This window comes from Triticum dicoccoides, chromosome 6B (genome assembly GCF_002162155.2).
Source record: "Triticum dicoccoides isolate Atlit2015 ecotype Zavitan chromosome 6B, WEW_v2.0, whole genome shotgun sequence".
Classification (NCBI taxonomy): domain Eukaryota; kingdom Viridiplantae; phylum Streptophyta; class Magnoliopsida; order Poales; family Poaceae; genus Triticum; species Triticum dicoccoides.
In genome coordinates this window covers 573,202,300-573,215,227 of record NC_041391.1, presented here as the reverse complement: position 1 = coordinate 573,215,227, position 12,928 = coordinate 573,202,300, and the positions used below count along the sequence as shown (strand labels likewise).

Genomic DNA, 12,928 nt, shown 5'->3' with positions numbered 1-12,928 from the left:
GAAGACCATGATGAGCCCCGTCATCCGAACACAAAGGGTCAGAAGCAGTTTCCCCCTGAGGTGAAGACAGTGAACATGATCTATGTCACTCACATCCCCAAAAGGGAGCGCAAGCGCGCACTAAGGGACGTCTACGTTGTAGAGCCTGTCGCCCCAAAGTTTAACCCATGGTGAGCTTGTCCGTGTTGGAAATATGCCCTAGAGGCAATAATAAAATGGTTATTATTATATTTCTTTGTTCATGATAATTATCTGTTATTCATGCTATAATTGTATTATTCGGAAATTGTAGTACACGTGTGAATACATAGACCACAACATGTCCCTAGTGAGCCTCTAGTTGACTAGCTCGTCGATCAACAGATAGTCATGGTTTCCTGACTATGGACATTGGATGTCATTGATAACGGGATCAATCATTAGGAGAATGATGTGATGGACAAGACCCAATCCTAAGCATAGCTCAAAGATCGTGTAGTTCGTTTAGCTAGAGCTTTTCCAAATGTCAAGTATCATTTCCTTAGACCATGAGATTGTGCAACTCTCGGATACCGTAGGAGTGCTTTGGGTGTGCCAAACGTCACAACGTAACTGGGTGACTATAAAGGTACACTACGGGTATCTCCGAAAGTGTCTGTTGGGTTGGCACGAATCGAGACTGGGATTTGTCACTCCGTATGACCGAGAGGTATCTCTGGGCCCACTCGGTAATGCATCATCATAATGAGCTCAATGTGACCAAGTGTATGGTCACGGGATCATGCATTACGGTACGAGTAAAGTGACTTGCCGGTAACGAGATTAAACGAGGTATTAGGATACCGACGATCGAGTCTCGGGCATGTAACGTACCGATTGACAAAGGGAATTGTATACGGGGTTGCTTAAATCCTCGACATCATGGTTCATCCGATGAGATCATCGAGGAGCATGTGGGAGCCAACATGGGTATCCAGATCCCGCTGTTGGTTATTGACCGGAGAGGCGTCTCGGTCATGTCTGCATGTCTCCCGAACCCGTAGGGTCTACACACTTAAGGTTCGGTGACACTAGGGTTGTAGAGATATGAGTATGCAGTAAACCAAAAGTTGTTCGGAGTCCCGGATGAGATCCCGGACGTCACGAGGAGTTCCGGAATGGTCCGAAGGTAAACAATTATATATAGGAAGTCAGGTTTCGGCCATCGGGAAAGTTTTGGGGGTCACCGGTATTGTACCGGGACCACCGGAAGGGTCCCGGGGGGTCCACCGGGTGGGGCCACCCATCCCGGAGGGCCCCATGGGCTGAAGTGGGAGGGGAACCAGCCCCTGGTGGGCTGGTGCGCCCCCCCCCCCTTGGCCCCCCCCTACGTCTAGGGTTGGAAACCCTAGGGGTGGGGGGCGCCTCCACTTGCCTTGGGGGGCAAGCTACCCCCTTGGCCGCCGCCCCCCTAGGAGATTGCATATACTAGGGCCGTCCCCCCCCTAGGGGCCCTATATAAAGAGGGGGGAGGGAGGGCAGCCGGACCTATGCTCTTGGCGCCTCCCTCTCCCTCTGCTACACCTCTCCCTCTCAAAGACGCTTGGCGAAGCCCTGCCGAGATCGCTGCTGCATCCACCACCACGTCGTCGTGCTGCTGGATCTTCATAAACCTCTCCTTTCCCCTTGCTGGATCAAGAAGGAGGAGACGTCTCCCTGACCGTACGGGTGTTGAACGCGGAGGTGCCGTCCGTTCGGCGCTAGGATCTCCGGTGATTTGGATCACGACGAGTACGACTCCCTCAACCCCGTTCCCTTGAACGCTTCCGCTCGATCTACAAGGGTATGTAGATGCACTCCTCTCTCTCGTTGCTAGATGAACTCATAGGTTGATCGTGGTGAAACCGTAGGAAATTTTTTATTTTCTGCAACGTTCCCCAACAGTGGCATCATGAGCTAGGTCTATGCGTAGTTCTCTTTGCACGAATAGAACACAATTTTGTTGTGGGCGTAGATGTTGTCAACTTTCTTGCCACTACTAGTCTTATTTTGCTTCAGTGGTATTGTGGGATGAAGCGGTCCGGACCGACCTTACACGTACGCTTACGTGAGACAGGTTCCACGACTGACATGCACTAGTTGCATAAGGTGGCTAGCGGGTGTCTGCCTCTCCCACTTCAGTTGGAGCGGATTCGATGAAAAGGGTCCTTATGAAGGGTAAATAGAAGTTGACAAATCGCGTTGTGGCTTTTACGTAGGTAAGAAAATGTTCTTGCTAGAACCCTATTGCAGCCACGTAAAACATGCAACAACAATTAGATGACGTCTAACTTGTTTTTGCAGCATATGATTTGTGATGTGATATGGCCAAAAGTTGTGATGAATGATGAATGATATATGTGATGTATGAGATCATGTTCTTGTAATAGGAATCACGACTTGCATGTCGATGAGTATGACAACCGGTAGGAGCCATAGGAGTTGTCTTAATTATTGTATGACCTGCGTGTCAATGATTTAACGCCATGTAATTACTTTACTTTATTGCTAAACCGTTAGCCATAGTAGTAGAAGTAATAGTTGGCGAGCAACTTCATGGAGACACGATGATGGAGATCATGATGATGGAGATCATGGTGTCATGCCGGTGACGAAGATGATCATGGAGCCCCGAAGATGGAGATCAAAGGAGCTATATGATATTGGCCATATCATGTCACTGTTTAATTGCATGTGATGTTTATTATATTTATGCATCTTGTTTACTTAGAACGACAGCAGTAAATAAGATGATCCCTCATAATAATTTCAAGAAAGTGTTCCCCCTAACTGTGCACCGTTGCGAAAGTTCGTCGTTTTGAAGCACCACATGATGATCGGGTGTGATAGATTCTAACGTTCACATACAACGGGTGTAAGACAGATTTACACATGCAAAACACTTAGGTTAACTTGACGAGTCTAGCATGTACAGACATGGCCTTGGAACACAAGAGACCGAAAGTTCGAACATGAGTCGTATGGAAGATACGATCAACATGAAGATGTTCACCGATGATGACTAGTCCGTCTCACGTGATGATCGGACACGGCCTAGTCGACTCGGATCATGTATCACTTAGATGACTAGAGGGATGTCTAATCTAAGTGGGAGTTCATTAAATAATTTGATTAGATGAACTTAATTATCATGAACTTAGTCTAAAAGCCTTTGCAAATATGTCTTGTAGATCAAATGGCCAACGCTCATGTCCACCTCAACTTCAACGCGTTCCTAGAGAAAACCAAGCTGAAAGATGATGGCAGCAACTATACGGACTGGGTCCGGAACCTAAGGATCATCCTCATAGCTGCAAAGAAAGATTATGTCTTAGAAGCACTGCTAGGTGAAGCTCCCACCCCAGAGAACCAAGACGTTGTGAACGCTTGGCAGTCTCGTGCTGATGATTACTCCCTCGTTCGGTGCGGCATGCTTTACAACTTAGAACCGGGGCTCCAAAAGCGTTTTGAGCAACACGCGCCTTGACCAGCCGCTTCACAAGTCCAAAGTAGCTGCTGGGTATGGGCTCGGCTGGCCAAAGACGGACTATCACGTCTTTCATGGCTAGTCGGGCCACCCTATGCAACTCCGTTAGCTGCTTCAGCTGATCGCTGAGGGGCGCCGGATACTTTGGTGCAAGGTACTGCGACCAGAATAGCTTCTCCGTTGAGCTCCCCTCTTCGGCGTGGAAGAACTCGGCGGCGTCAGCAATACTCCTCGACAGATCCGCAAATGTGCCTGGAGAACGCCAAACCCGGGTCAGCAATCTTGTAAATTTACTCTACATGAGAAAGGCCTTACCAGCCGCTATCTGTCTCGCCTCTTGGATCTCCTGGCGAGTGCCCTGGGCTTCAACACGAGCTTCCTTCATGCTCTCAAGAGCTTTGGTGAGCTCGAAGGCCTGTTCCGAACTCTTCTGCTCTAAGGACTCGCATTTAGCGATAACGTCCTTGAGCTCCTATTCGACCTCGCCCACCGCGCCTTGTGTTGTTCACGGGCAGTTCGTTCCACCTCCAAATCCTTGGCCCCTTTGTCAGCAACCACCTTGCTCACCTCCGCCTCCTTCTTGGCTTGGGCGAGGGCGCTCTTGAGGGACTCGACCTCGGCTGCGCCAGCTGTGAGTATAGTCATAACATTTAGTAAATTTAAAGAATTCACACACATATCACTTCGGGTATGTAATAGTGTCGCATACCTTGGGTTTTGTCAAACCGCTTATTGACACGGTCGAGTTCCTCATCGGCTAGCCGAAGCTTCCGATTGAGCTCGGAAACCTCTGCGGCCTGGGCAGCAGCCGCCAGCATAGAAGCATGTCGAACAAGATAGTACGTAAAATTATCAACTTGTTTTTTATCCTTTGTCCAGATCGTTCTAATCCGGACAGAGTCTCATGGGCTACTATCTATGCATAGGTTCAGCCTTGCACATATATATAAAAATTTGCAAGAGAATTACATTGCATACCCTCAAAGCCCGTCAGTAGGCTGTTCAAGGCTTCGGTCAGTCCGCTCTTTGCGGACCGAATCTTTTCCATAACCGCACCCATCAAGGTGCGGTGTTCCTCCATGATGGAAGCATGTTGCAGTGCTTCCTACAGAGTATCAGCGGCCTCCGGATTGACAGAGGTCGCCGATGGAGCTGCTGCTCCTCCTCCCTCTGTCGAAGGGGGTGTTGGTCCGAACCCGGAGCCGTATTGGTCTCGGGGACGGTGTTCGGCGAGGGCCCGAACTGCTGAGGCCCCCCACCTCCGGTGGTCATGGGGGTCGCCGTGCCCCGCTCTACGGCATCCGAGGTGTTATCCTCGGGCGCCTTTTGGACGGCCTCGTACGCTCCTCCTCGGCCAGGAGATGTCCTTTGAGACGACACATCGGTGTCCTCCATGGTAGGGGGAGAAGGCACGCGATGGTCCGTCATTCTCCGCGTCTTCAGGTGGCAGAGAGTTCCCCTCCAAAGAGGAGGGAATTAGGATCTCGCGTGGAGGGCTAAAAAGGCAAACAAAGATATGATTCATATAACAGGTGCAGATTAAGCGAAAATTGAACAAGTAAGGTTTCAACACTTACGTTTCGGCCAGGGGCTTCTCCCTTGGGGCCCTCTTCGGGCTGTGTTTGGACTCTGAGTCCGAACTATCCGAGAGGGTTATCTTCTCCCTCTTCGGCATTGCTCCCTCCGGATTCTTGGAGGTTGTCCTCTTCTTCCTCCTCGTCTTGCGCCGGGAATCGCTCTCCACTTCCTCCTCCTCCTCCTCTTCATCTTCGTCTTCCTTGTGAGAGAAGACGTCCTCGGTCTCTCCGAACATTGCGTCCGAAGGACCTTTGCGGAGGGAACCGTCCTTGGGCCCTTTGCCCTTCTTCTTGGTCTTCTTCTCCGGCGGCTGATAGGGCGTTGGGACCAGCATCTCCTCCAGCTGAGGAGTGATTGGGTCTTCAGGCAACGGAGTCAGACTCTTAATCCGCTCCAACTTGTTGGTCCAGCCCTGCAGAAAGATGGGCCGATAAATTTATTGATCGAATACATAAACCAGATATATCTTTGGAAAACCAAACACTTACCAGAGTGGCCAGATTCTTGGCATCGAGGCCGACGTCTTCGGTCTCCATGGGCCATCTCTTCTGCGCCTTGAAGAGTAGCTTCCACATTCCCTTGTGCGTCGTGCCGAGGAAATGTTGCAGAGTCCGCGGCTCCTCCGGATGAACTCCCACATGGGGGAAGTCCGGTGCTGACAGGGGAGTATGCGGCGGAAGAGCATAATCTGCACTATGTTGGTTAGACCAACGTTTTTGCTTAGTACGTTGGTGATACACGTTTGCACCTCCGTCTGAGACCCCCAGTCAAGGCCCTTCGCGGTCCAGGAGATGAGCCTCATGGGGGGTCCGGATTTGAACTCCGGAATCGCCGCCCACTTGCTGTGGCGCGGCTCAGTGATATAAAACCACTCTTGTTGCCAGATCTTGACAGTCTCGACGAAGGCCCCCTTGGGCCATGTGGCGTTGGGCAGCTTGCTAATCATGACCCCGCCGCAGTCCGTGTGTTGCCCGTCAACCACCTTCGGCTTCACATTGGAGACTTTCAGCCACAGGCCGAAGTGTGGGTGAATGCGGAGAAGAGCCTCACACACGACGATAAACGCCGAGATGTGGACGAAAGGGTTTGGGGCTAGATCATGGAAATCTAGCCTGTAGTAGAACATAAGGCCGCGAACGAATGGGTGGAATGGAAAACCTAACCTTCTAAGGAAAATGGGGAAGGAAGACGACCCTTTCGCCGGGCTCTGGAGTGGGAATGATCTGGCCCTTGGGGGGAGCCTGTGCGCGATGGTGGTAGCAAGGTATCCTGCACTCCGGAGATCCTTTATCTCCTTCTCCGTGATGGAGGAGGCCTCCCACTTGCCTTTGGACCAGATCCAGCCATGGTCGGAGGAGGTGGTGGTGGTGGTGGTGGTGAGGAAGACGGAAACTTTTCGGGCACTGAGAGCTTGGGAGATTGGAAGGCAGAGGAGACTGGAAGGCGTGAGGAAGAAAGGAGAAATCCATTGCCCTCTTATAGGCAGTAAAAATGCCAACCGTCCCCCCACTTGCGCCTTGAAACTCGCCTATTCCCAATGAAAGTGTGTGTCGTAAACGGTTGGATTACCAAAATTCTATTGATGAGCAATCCCGTATTAAGTGGGCACGATCTCTGTTTTGACAAGACGGGCCAATGGGTCTTGGCCTCGAAACATGGAACGCGGAGTGTGAAAATGGTTCAAAACGTCGAAGGGTCAAGTATGACGCTTCGCCAAAAAAAGTTGTCAGTAAAATACACTATTCTTATTTTATATATCCTGCCTTCGTGGCTAAGGGTTGTGTTAATTATGAAAAGCCGGATACAATTCTCTTACGGTGGAAAGCTGACATGTATTATTCAAGGAACCTGCCTCGCAATGCCGAAGATAATCTGCACGGCAAACATGTCGTCATTGAAGACTGGTTCAAGGGCTACTGAGGGAGTCCTGGACTAAGGGGTCCTTGGGCATCCAGCCTATTGGATATGGGCTGGACTGATGGGCCATCAAGATACAAGGCAGAAGACCACCTCTCATGTCCGGTAGGGACTCCCGTATACGTGGATGGCAAGTTTAGGTGTCTGGATATGTTATTTCCTTTCTGTTAAACCGACTTTGTAAAACCCTAAGCCCCTCTGGTGTCTATATAAACTGGACGGTTAGATCGAAGGCAAGATCATAACATTACTAGGCTAGCCGAGCTAAGGTTAGCCAATACGATCTCGAGGTAGATCAATTCTTGTAACCCCTATACCCTTCGAATATGATCAAGCGGGAGTAGGGTTTTACCTCCATTAAGAGGGCCCGAACCTGGGTAAACACTGTGTCCTTTGTCCATTGTTACCATGAACCCTTAGACGCACAGCTTGGGCCCCTCTACCCGAGATTGCCGGTTTTGACACCGACACCCGGGTTTGGGCTCTTCAAAGATATACACCCTACGTCTTGCTTGCGTTTATTGCGTTGGATTGATACAAAGTACAGATTTTCTACCATGAGATCATCATGTCCTTTATGAGCCCTAGCTCTCGATTTATATAAATACCGAGGGGCGGTCTAGGGTTACAACATCCTGGATGGCTATGTACGAGGAAACCAAGTATTTGATAAGTCCAGCGTCTTGGAGTGCACGATGTCTTCTGGAGCCTTTCGTTTATGCATCATGGTCCGCCCCGCGTGGCCCACCCCGGAACCGACAAAGGGGAGCTCGGCAAGTCATTTGGCTCAAAGTTTTGATTGCATTTACTTGAAGTTTGATTCATTCAAATCAAGTTTTGAGTAGAAATGGAGTTTGGAAGAGATGATATAGCTAGGCCATTTCCTTATGAAAACTAGATGGAATGAGAGATAGATGCTCTCAAGGAAGTTTGATCCAAATTGAGTTTGGTTTGAATTGATTTTTTTAAGTTCAAACAGGGCAGGACTGAATATAGATGATCTGACCAAGCTAAACAATTTGGAATCAAATGAAGCTTGGCAAGATCATCATTTAGGGGAAATGTGACTTAGATTTATTTGTGAATATTTCCCATGAAAATATTTCAAATACTTGAAATGTCCAGAAAATGTTTTTGGAAGTTTTGATCAAGATGATGAACATAATCATGTGGTGAAACTCACATATATGTCCTTTGAGTCTCTCTAAATTTCCTCAAATAATTTTGAAACAGAAAAGTAATTATTCTTGTTTACTTGCCATTTCTAGCCTTTCAAAAAAATAATTTAAAAAGGGATTTAAATACTTTCCAAATTTGAAATAGTGGTCTTATATATAGTAGAACTTAAAAAATTATTTTAATAACCATATCATATGTAAAAATAAATACTTATAGTTCAAACCTTCATTTTGGGATTTTTGAAAAGGAAAATATAACAAATACTCTTTGTGAAAATATAATAAATACTTTTTGTGAAAATATAATAAATACTTTTTGAATAGTGAATTTTGTAAGTAAAATATTTTTATGAGCTAAACATATGGCATGATCATTGGGCAATGTTTCAGCTCAATGGGCAGAAAGTATTAATTTGGAGCAATCACAAGAAGTAATGCAAATAAAATCCAATAAAAAGCAAATGAAGATCCAAAAAATTTAATTGGTCCAATTGTTTCAATCACTTAAAATTAAGTAAACAATTTTACAAAACATAAGGTGTTACAGCGAGGCGGATACGAGAGGCAGTTTGACCTGTGCAGGTGAGGGGTGGAGGAAGATCTGGAGGACGAAGAACAGGTTGGGCTAGAGGAGGAAGTAGGGTGCCCACAATCGATTTGCACTGATTTTTTTTCCGAGCACCTTATGTATTGCCAGTCCCATTTTTCAACATACGTGTTGTGGCATTCAAATCTTGCATTTTTTTTCCTATTCCCACGTTTATAAATTTATGTGTTCTGAGTTGTTCAGAACAAATTATTATTTTTTTCCTATTCCCACGTTTATAAATTTATGTGTTCTGAGTTGTTCTGAACAAATTATCGGTGTGTGTGCGCGTCTCGTTTGCCTTTTGGCATGTATCCTCGTTTTTTCTTTTTTCGGACCTTTTTACATCTTCCTGAACTTGTAAATTGGTAAGGGCCTCAGTTTAAGGCCGGGCAAGTGCCTCCGTTCTAAAAGAAATGTGTGGATCTCTACGAGATTTTGGAACACACATGTGCATTGGCTGACAACCCCAACTTCAAATAACTTGTAGTCCAAAGAATTATAAGGATTCGAATTCTCCAAAATCAACTCCCTCTGTAACGTAATATAAGACCTTTCAGATTACTAGAGGATATAAAAGCAACTCCAATGGGGCGACCCATTTTGTCCGCTGCCGTTCGTTTGGGTCGGCGCGGACACAAAAGGCGGCCCAACACACCGACACAAACGGACGTATGTCCGCTTGGCGTCCACATGGCAACCCATTCCCGGTTCATTTTTAAGCCAAATTTACGTCCGCGCGGACACGAGACGGACGCGCACGCCTACTCCTCTCCCCGGTCCCGCCGGTCGGTGGCAGCCTTCACCATTTCCCCCCATTTTTTCAAAAACACTCCCGCCCGTGCGCGCTCCAACCAGCCATGGACGACGCCATCGACCTCGACGTCGCCGCCGGCCTCGCCTCCCTCGCCTCGTCCGGCGCCGCCGCCCCCGCCGAGAAAGGCAAGCCTCGTGCCCCGTGCAAGACGGCCGCCACGACCAAGCCAAAGAAGACGCTAACGCCCAAACAGCGGGCACACAAGTCGGCCAAGAGGAAGGGCCGGAGGCACGCCGCGGACGCGAGGGATGAGGCCGCCGCTCAGGCTGCCGTCGTTGCCGCCGCGCAGCAGGAGGTCGCCAACGGCCGCGGGGGAAGACCAACTCCAAGAAGGAGGACAAGCGAGATGCGGCCACCAACGCTTTGATTGCAAGCGTGGACGGCATGATGAATAAGAAGGACTCAAGGGAGGAGGAGCGCCGGCGTTTCAAGGCAGAGCAAATGGACGCTTTCATGGAGATACAAAGGAGGAGGCTTGACCTGAACGCCGAGAAGCAAACCAAGATGTTCGAGTTAGAGGCGGAGAAGCAAGCCAAGATGCTAGAGATCGAGGCCGCCAACGCCAAGACCAAGGCGAAAGAAGGGGCTCTCACGAGCATGATGACCGGGGTGGAGATCATGAAGGTGGATCTCAACACCATGTCGTCAAGGAAGAGGTCGTGGTTCGAGAAGATGCAGGCCGACATGATCAAGTTCGACGACGAGTGATCTATGACGGCGAGCGCCATCTTTTTTGTATGCCGGCAGGTGTGCCGGCATGACCACGAGAGCCGCGATGGCATGGTCAAACTCAAGTCCCACCTTTTTTTATGTGGTGACATGTGTGCCGGCCGGCTGGCGAGTGCGCTAGCATGAACTGTGGTGATATTTTTTAAAGACAACATTGTATGTCGGCGCTAGCATGGTGCCGGCATGAGACATGGCCGCTGACATGATTGTCCGCGGGCCTTTTTTAAAAAAAATTGAATGCGGACATGAAATGGGTCAACGCGTTGGGCGCATTGCCGACCCAAATGCAAAATTGGACGGACGCCGGGCGGGCGGCCGACCCAAACGGACCAAAGGCGGACAAATACGCCGCCCGTTTGGATCGGCCCGTTGAAGTTGCTCTAACATTTCTACAATCTAAAGAAGTCATTAGCATTTCCTTCTCACGATCCAGAGTTCTCTTTCCCCGTCGCGTGCCGAGTGAAGTCTGTTTTGAACCTTGAGATTGTAGGGTGTGACGCAAATGAACCCTCAAGTCTAAATCCCTGAAGTTGGTACCCTGTACTCCTCGATCTCGGTCAATTTAGACCTTAAATCCGTTTGGCACACCTGGAAAATAACAAACCTGGCCGAGATCACTGTCCACAGTCATTGACCACCCGGGTCTACATGTCATATTCATCATCTCTCTCTCTCAGCGTCAGCGACCAACGCTAGCCATCAACTCGTGCCCATCTGTTCCAGGAGAAGCGATTTGTATACGCGCGTTAGTGAGAATCGATCAAGGCTGTGTACAGGTTGCGGGTAGGCATAGGCAGACGAGTTCTTCGACTCGACGGAGGTCCTTGTAGGTCATGTCGCCGGCGTCCGTGGCCTCGCCGGCAAGCTCCGGCAGCCGCGGCGACCACAGTTGCTGACTCTGTTGTGGGCCCCTACTCGATGTGTGGGCCACGGACACCTGCAGCGTCGAGGATCGTCGCCGGAGGTTCATGCGGTCCCTAGGCCTCCTGGATCCGGCCGTCCTGCTTTACCAGGAGCCGCGTGCGAGGCCCGTGCCAGCGAGGAGATCAATAGTGAGCTCGGGAGGCAGGAGGAGCACTAGGGATGAGCTTGTAGAGGAGGAATACGAGCTGGTGAAGAATGGGACGTCTACGGCATCTGGAGCTCGTACACAACATGCACAGCTAGCTCGATTATGTATGTCCAAGCAAGATGTGCACGTACACAACGTAAGCCGCCCGTGTCTTGATCGATTCCTTGCCGCCACATGCAGTGACGGAGCCAGGATTGGAGCAAGCCCCGGGTCCAAAAAAAAAATTTCAGCGCGAGAGAAAAACTTAACGTCCATCAGGCTATAGCTACCTCAAATATGGCTCAATTGCACCAAAACTTTAAAATTTAAACTCAATGCTTATAAAGATACAACTAAACAGTGTCTTCATGTACGTGATAAAAACTACAAACGGTACGTTATAAAAAAAGAATACCAAATCATTAGCAGTACTTCAGCCCTCTCAGGCAGCCCCTTGATCAGTTGTGGGTGTAGACACTTCCGTTGCGGCCACCGATGAATAAAATCTATTCATCTTTTATTTCTACAAAATAAATGAAATTGATATCAATAGCAGCAACAGCATTCACTTTCAAATTCAATTAAAATGTAATTGGTTTTTTGACAGCAGCAGCAACCATTAGCAGTACTGCAGTAGCACATCCACACATTAGCATATCAAAAATTGTACTGCAGTAGCACATCCACACAGCAGCAGCAACCATTCATGATTCATTAGCATCAGGACTGATTAGCATAGACACATTAGCACATCCACACAACAGCAGCAGCCATTACTAGTACTCCCTCTGTAAACTAATATAAGAGTGTTTAGATCACTAAAGTAGTGATCTAAACGCTCCTATATTAGTTTACGGAGGGAGTATTCAGTACCATATCCATTCATTAGCATCAGACCATCAGTATTGGGATTTATTGGAGATGCATTTGCTGTTTGAAGAAAACTTGAAATTACCTCGGCTGCAGTCGGGGCAGCAGTTGCGCGGGGGAGACCGGGAGGCGGGAGAGGCCGGCAGGACTGGAGGATGGAGCAGGGCCGGAGCAGAGCCGGCGCGCGGCGCCCCGCGCCCGGCTGGAGAAGCAGAGCAGGCGAGCCAGGCGAGCAGGGCTGCAGCCTGCAGGGGACTGGATGGGAGCGCCGGAGTCAGGGGAGGGGAGCAGCCGAGCAGGGGACTGCAGGGGAGTCGCCGGCGGGCGGCGGCGGCAGCCTCGGCTCCCTGGAGGTCTGGAACTCGCGTCGCGTGGTTAGGTCTGGTCGTCTGGCTCGGGCTACTACACCGGCAAGATGGAGAGCCTTGCCTGTGTGTTCGGCCACGCCCCGAGCCCATTCAAAAAATCTGGATAGGTAATAACTAAAAAAAAGCCACGCCCCAGGCCTGGGCCCTGGGGGCCTGGGGCCCAGATCCGCCCCTGGCCACATGAAAAATATCTAAGGTGCCGTCGAGCTCGGTCCCGGCGTCCCACATGCGCAGCTCCACGCGCTGGCCTTGCGGCCGTGGTCGCTGTACTTGCTTTTTTTTTTGAACCGGGCGAATCCCCTTTCCATTACTTGAACAACATAACGGAAATACAGCCAAGTTCAGCAGAT

General features: G+C 49.5%; 1 long non-coding RNA gene across 1 annotated transcript; it reads right to left on the bottom strand.

The window, feature by feature from the left end:
- Nucleotides 1-11,646: 11,646 nt before the first annotated feature.
- Nucleotides 11,647-12,654, bottom strand: LOC119324252. Its single transcript, XR_005156828.1, has 2 exons — nt 12,296-12,654; nt 11,647-11,863 (listed from the first exon to the last, which is right to left on the bottom strand). It is a non-coding gene; the product is annotated as an uncharacterized LOC119324252 (long non-coding RNA).
- Between the last annotated feature and the right edge of the window lie 274 nt (nt 12,655-12,928).